Source organism: Lepidothrix coronata, unplaced genomic scaffold, assembly GCF_001604755.1.
Source record: "Lepidothrix coronata isolate B3197 unplaced genomic scaffold, Lepidothrix_coronata-1.0 Scaffold208, whole genome shotgun sequence".
Lineage (NCBI taxonomy): Eukaryota > Metazoa > Chordata > Aves > Passeriformes > Pipridae > Lepidothrix > Lepidothrix coronata.
The window spans coordinates 259,887-265,886 of NW_016690388.1; the positions used below are offsets into that span (position 1 = coordinate 259,887).

At 44.8% G+C, this 6,000-nt stretch overlaps 1 protein-coding gene across 7 annotated transcripts in view; it reads left to right on the forward strand.

The window, feature by feature from the left end:
• Positions 1 to 6,000, forward strand: part of BORCS5 (BLOC-1 related complex subunit 5) — a 79,336-nt gene that overhangs the window by 60,967 nt on the left and 12,369 nt on the right. The window lies entirely within an intron of this gene.

Consider the following 6,000-nt stretch of genomic DNA (forward strand, 5'->3'; position numbering starts at 1 on the left):
GCAAAGATGATGAATATATGTGGTGTTGAGGGAAATACAAGTAAAGAAAGACCAATAGAATGGGACTGTAATGTGACACGTATCCATACTGGAGAGCTGGCCATGGCATCTGCAGCGCCAGATTTCAGTTGGCTACTGGTTGTCAGGTTTTGCTGCCCATCTTCTCTGTGAAGTAGGGCCCTGCTTTTTAAACACTTGGAAGTCTACTGGTTCATTAATGCTGGGCAAGAGGTAGGTATTGTTTTAATTGTAGCTTTGGGACTCTTTTTTTTTTAGCAACAGTTAGTGATAGCAGTCATAACTTAAGCTTGGGGGACTGCCAGTTAGCAGAGGGATGCTGGTAGCTCTCAAGCAGGGTAGGCTTGAGTCGGAGCTGTGAGGGGAGATGTGGGCTGTGGAGGTCAGACTGTGTGGTAGTGACAAACATATCCTGTCCAATAACACAACAGGCAGGAAAAGATTTACGTAAAGATGGAAAAGCTAATTTCAAGAATGAACCTTCTCATTCTTTGGAATTCTGAATGCTTTTGTGTATCCCAAGGCCTTCCAAAATAATTAAATCTTGATCTTACAGGTGCAGTAGCCTATCTTATGCTATCATGTATAGCACTATAGTACTAAGGGACTAAGGCATGGGTTTAACTGTAGATCTTTTGGAGTAAGGGCATTGATATACCTGTTAATATTGCTAAAACTCAGTGCTAGAGCCAGTTAAAATGGTTACTCTTTGTTCTCTGACTTGACTGTGATCCATGCAATGCTTAGACAGAATAATCCTTAGCATTTGTTTACAGCAATGACAAATTACAGAGGGAGTGAAAGGAATATTTTGGCATGGGATTCCATCTTAGATGTGATAAGCAATACAAATTATAATTGTTTATGTGGCAGTGGCACAGAAGAAGGGTACTCATGCGAGCTGTACTCATGACTGAAGCTGAAGAGTGGGATCCTTGACTGGGTGTCTGTGTTTTCTACACAGTGCAAGAGATGTTACCTAGTCAGTTTACCACTTGCTGTATGTGGTGAGTGGGAGAAACAGATGTTCCCATCATCAGGAAGTCATCATGATCTATTGTGCTGACTTTGCGTGACATTATCAAAGAGAGAGGGGAAGGGGGAAAAAAGCCATTCATTTAACACATTTGTTTTCAGGCAGTACAGAAGGAGGAGCTGTCTTCAGTTTTAAGTGTGTTGATTGAAAAGTATTTTCACACCAACACATCATTACTAATATTCCATGCAGTCATGTTCCTGCTTGTCACTTTGTGATGTGGGTTTTGTGCAGCTGCAGGAAGGAGTTCATTTAACCCCAGTCAAGCACCTGACAATGTGAACGAAAGGCTGTTTGTGCTCCGAGTGCTGTTCCAGCAAATGAACTTTCTGGAATGAGGATTGCACCCTAATAGCTGTGTATTTTTGAACAGCAGCCATAGGGAATGGGAGATGAGAGCAAATTGTTAGGACAGAAGGACACAGGACAAATGAATGTCTGCTTGAGCTCTTGAAGGCTGTTGCTGAGTGTGGGGGGAAAAAAAAACCCATCTGTAGCTTGATGCAGTCCTTGTATAACAAGGAATAAAGCTGCTCCTCGTGGTGGTGTGAACAGAGACTTTATTTCAAAATCCGCGCTCCTTTATCCCTACATACCATGTGACTTCTTTAGCCAATGGAGTTACATGTGACGGCGCATGTTATTTTGGGCCATGCTGTCCCGGCACATCTCTCGTGCCTTTAGACACGCCTCCCACATATCCCCTCCTCTAATTATCTAAAGAAGTCACAAAACCAGTGCAAAACACAGTGCAAACAACAGTGCAAACAATCAGAACATTGTAAACTACCAAGCTTCGCAATGACCCAGCACATCGCTTGCTCAGTTTCTTAACTGTAATGTAAACCTTCTTAAAGTTTCTTATATTCCTATAGGGTATTGCAACTTGGAGAAATTACTTTATTAACTTAGGACCTTAGCCCAACTGTGTGTAAACTATAACTTTTATTAACCTGAGGGTTTTTTAATAACTGGGGATTTCAAACTTTATTTAAGAAACAGAGTAAGCATAGCAAAAACTCAATTCTTTTAAAGTGACCTTGTGATGCAGGTAACGTGGTTTTGTGAGGTGTTCTGTGTTTTTATATTTGTCCAGTCACACAACTCTTTTATTCATTCACTCCTCTCATTCACTGACGGCCGTCATTCACTCACTCTCATACATACACCGATATTTTGTAGATTGTTTGTTACCACCTTGGTCATTCATTAATATAAACTTGAAACATAAACGTAACTCTTTTTAAACTCCTGGGTTATCTGGTTCTTGCAGCTGTGATTGTGTATCTAAATAGGGTTTTACACACCTGGAGGGAATCCACTTCAGTTCTTTTCCTGTTGCCATACAAGCGTAACCTCTCCCCCAAGTCATAAGGTCTAAAGGTCCTGTCCATTGTCCCGAGATCAAATCTTTTACCATGACTAGTGGCCTGGGAGAGGTAAACACCTGAGATTTGTGCTGCTTCTCATACCTGCTTCTTTCAGCACTGTCACAATTTAAAAAATTGGTAACGTATGTGGCTTTCCACAAACGTTCTTGCGGACTATACAGCTTCTCCCCCCCTCTTTGTTTTGCTAACATTTCTTTCAGTGTGCGGTGTGCCCTTTCTACAATTGCTTGTCCGGTAGGTGAGTGTGGAATTCCTGTAATATGTGAAATTCCCCACTCTGATAGGAAATTCCTTACCTTTTCAGAGACGTATGCTGGTCCGTTATCGCTTTTAATCTGTTTTGGAGTGCCAAGGGTAGCAAAACAGCTTAGCCAGTGTCTTATTACATCCTTGGCTTTCTCACCTGTGTGTGCTGTAGCAGTTATGTACTGTGAATGTGTGTCTACAGTTACATGTACATATTTCAAGGTGCCAAATTCGGGGATGTGTGTGACATCTGTTTCCCAGATCTCATTGGCCATTAACCCTCTGGGGTTAACGCCTTCCTGAGATGGCATGGGGTTGATTTTTTGACAATCCAGACAAGTCAATATGATATCTCGAGCCTGATTAGTTGTAATTTTGAATTGTCTCTTTAGAGAGCGTGCATTCTGGTGAAAAAATGAATGGGACAATTTTGCTTGCTCTAGGGTCCTGGGTACTATGTTAAACATTGCTGCTTTGTCAGCCTCCCGGTTCCCTTCAGCTATTGGCCCTGGCATGTCAGTGTGAGATCTGATGTGCATTATATAAAAATCAAACCTTCTGTGATTGACAAGAAACCAAATAGAACGCATTTCAAACAAGAGATGAGGGTTAGAAACATCTCGAAGAAATGAACATTCCAGACGTGAGACTAACCCTGCAGCACAACAAGAATCAGTAACAATATTAACAGGTTGTTCAGAAAACTTTCCCAAGGCAATACGAATGGCAGCCAGTTCCAGAACCTGCACAGAGCTTTGGTTCATGGTCTGTACTTCTCATTCCCATTGTCCTGTATCAGGATTTACCCAAGTCACTGCAGCCTTTTGTGTTTGCTCAGATGCATCTGTAAAGACTGTGAGGTCTTTTACTGGCTCACTTCTGCATCTAGTCATGACTCTTAAAGGTAAATTACTGATTTCTGCCCAAAGTCTGTGCTTAGGGAGATTGACTGAAATGTCACCATCAAAACCTGACAAGGCAGCTTGGAATCCTGTGTCCTCAACCAGCATCCAATCCAGATTGTCCTTCGTGGCTGGGAGGTAGATGATTGCTGGATCCCTTCCGTCCAGTTCCTGTAGTCGTCCTCTGCCTTTAATAACAAGCTTAGCAAACATTAGTTGTCCATACAGTTTTAGGTGGAGTATGGGGCAGAAATAGCCATTCCAGAACCAGCAGTGGGTCTTTCTCAGTCTGATCCCACTGAAACAAGACTGCAAATGGCTGGTACCTGCTGGTACCTGCTGGGAACTAAGGCCAGGCAGATTTGCAGTTCAAGATCTCTCCTCCTGCCCTGCCTATTTTCTATCGCCTTGGCACAAATGTCTAACGCCTGTTTGGCCTCTGCTGTCAGAGCACTGTTAGATGTTAGATCAGAGTCCCTCTTTTGTAACACAAAGAGAGGGTGTAGCTCCTCTGTGGTTAAGCCTAGAATAGGCCTTAACCAATTAATGGCTCCCAGGAGTTTTTGCAACTCATGTAAGGTTAAAGTGTCTTTTACCTCGAGCTGCAGTGGCTGTGGGGAAATCTCTTGTTGCGTGATTCTCCATCCAAGATAGCTCCAGGGCTGCGATCGCTGGATTTTCTCTGCTGCAACCTGCAAACCTGCTTCTTGGACAGCATCAGTCAGAGCAGTAACAACAATTTGCAGTTCATGTTCTGTGGCCATGCTAATTAAAATATCATCCATATATTGGTAGATTATTGCAGAGGGAAAACACTTTCTGATGGGGTGAATAGCGTTTGCCACTACTGTTTGACATATTGTAGGACTGTTTTTCATCCCCTGAGGAAGGACAACCCAGTGATATCTTTGCATAGGCTGTGAGTTGTTCAATGCCGGGATGGAAAATGCAAACCTTGGAGCATCCTCGGGGTGCAGAAAGATGGTAAAAAAGCAGTCCTTTAAATCAATTATTGTTAGCAGCCAATTTTCTGGGAGCATAGCAGGTGAGGGCAACCCTGGTTGCAATGCTCCCATTGACTCTATGACTGCGTTTACTGCCCTGAGGTCCTGCAGCATCCTCCATCTGCCAGTCTTTTTGGGGATGCAAAACACAGGAGTATTCCAGGGACTGTTTGTTGGCACAATATCTCCTGCTTCTAATTGCTCTTTCACAAGCCTTTTTAAATGTTCAAGCCATTCCTTTTTCATAGGCCATTGATCTCTTCCCCACAGTGAACAAGAAATTGGAGCAATAAAGGGAGCTACTTTTGCTAATTGTCCCTCTGGTCCCAAGACAGTGAGTATTTGGGCACTCTGTCTGGGCCTTTGTGTATCTCCCACCCCCTGAATGGTTGCAGCTGGGCAAACAGTAGGCCAGTGAAGCAGCCATTCTGAGTCTTTTATGATGGAAACATCAGCCCCGGATTCCACAAGGCCTGTAAATCTGTGCCCATTAACCTGGCACGTCATGAGCGGCTGTGTGGCTGTGATGGCTGCTGCCCAGTAAACCTGTGGGTGTCTTGTGCTGCCAAAGGCCCCTGAACCCCACTCCCTCCCCCCCTCCCCTGCAGGTGACGCGCTGTAGAAGGGGATTAATTGAGCAACCTTCTGTCCCTTTGGAATGAAACAGGGGGGTGAAGGGGACCAGGCCATTATTAGAATCTCACTATGAGAATCTGAGTCTATTACACCCAGCAGCACAAACACACCCATTCTGGTGGTGGAGGATCTTCCAATCAGCAGTGCGTGTACCCCTGGGCTAAGGGGATCCCAATGTCCAGTCGGGATTAGCACTACCTCAGTAGAAGTTATGAAGACTGTGTCCCTGTTGGATAGGTCCAGCCCAGCGCTGGCTGGGGTGGAGGGGCACAGCGCTGGCTGATGTGGGGAGGGACAAATTGCCAGCCTGTTCCCCTGTGTCGCATGTGTTTGCTGTATCGGGGCGTGCAACAGTGCCCCTCGCCTCCAGTTTTTTGGCACCCTTCTTGCTTTTGGGTGCTTTCGGGGTGCCACTGCTAGGGGTTTCCTCGGGCAATCCCTTTGGAAGTCATCGGGGCCCCACAACCATTTCTGGGTCTGGCCCCCTCCTGTGTTCTTAATTGGGCACTCAGTGCTACTGCCAGTAAATCAGTTTGGTGTGTCAAGGAACCAACCCCCTGACAGGCACGAACCACTTCTGAAATGCTACAGGTTTCCCTTTTAGAAGGGTCTGCAGAACTCTTTTACAATCAGGGTTCGCGTTTTCGAAAGCCAGTCGCCTGCTAAGTATTTCCCTGGCTTCCTCGTTTTCAATCTGCCTATCTAGGGCAGATTGCAGCCAATCTAGGAATTGTGTGTATGGTTCTGTTGGGCCCTGCATTATCTTT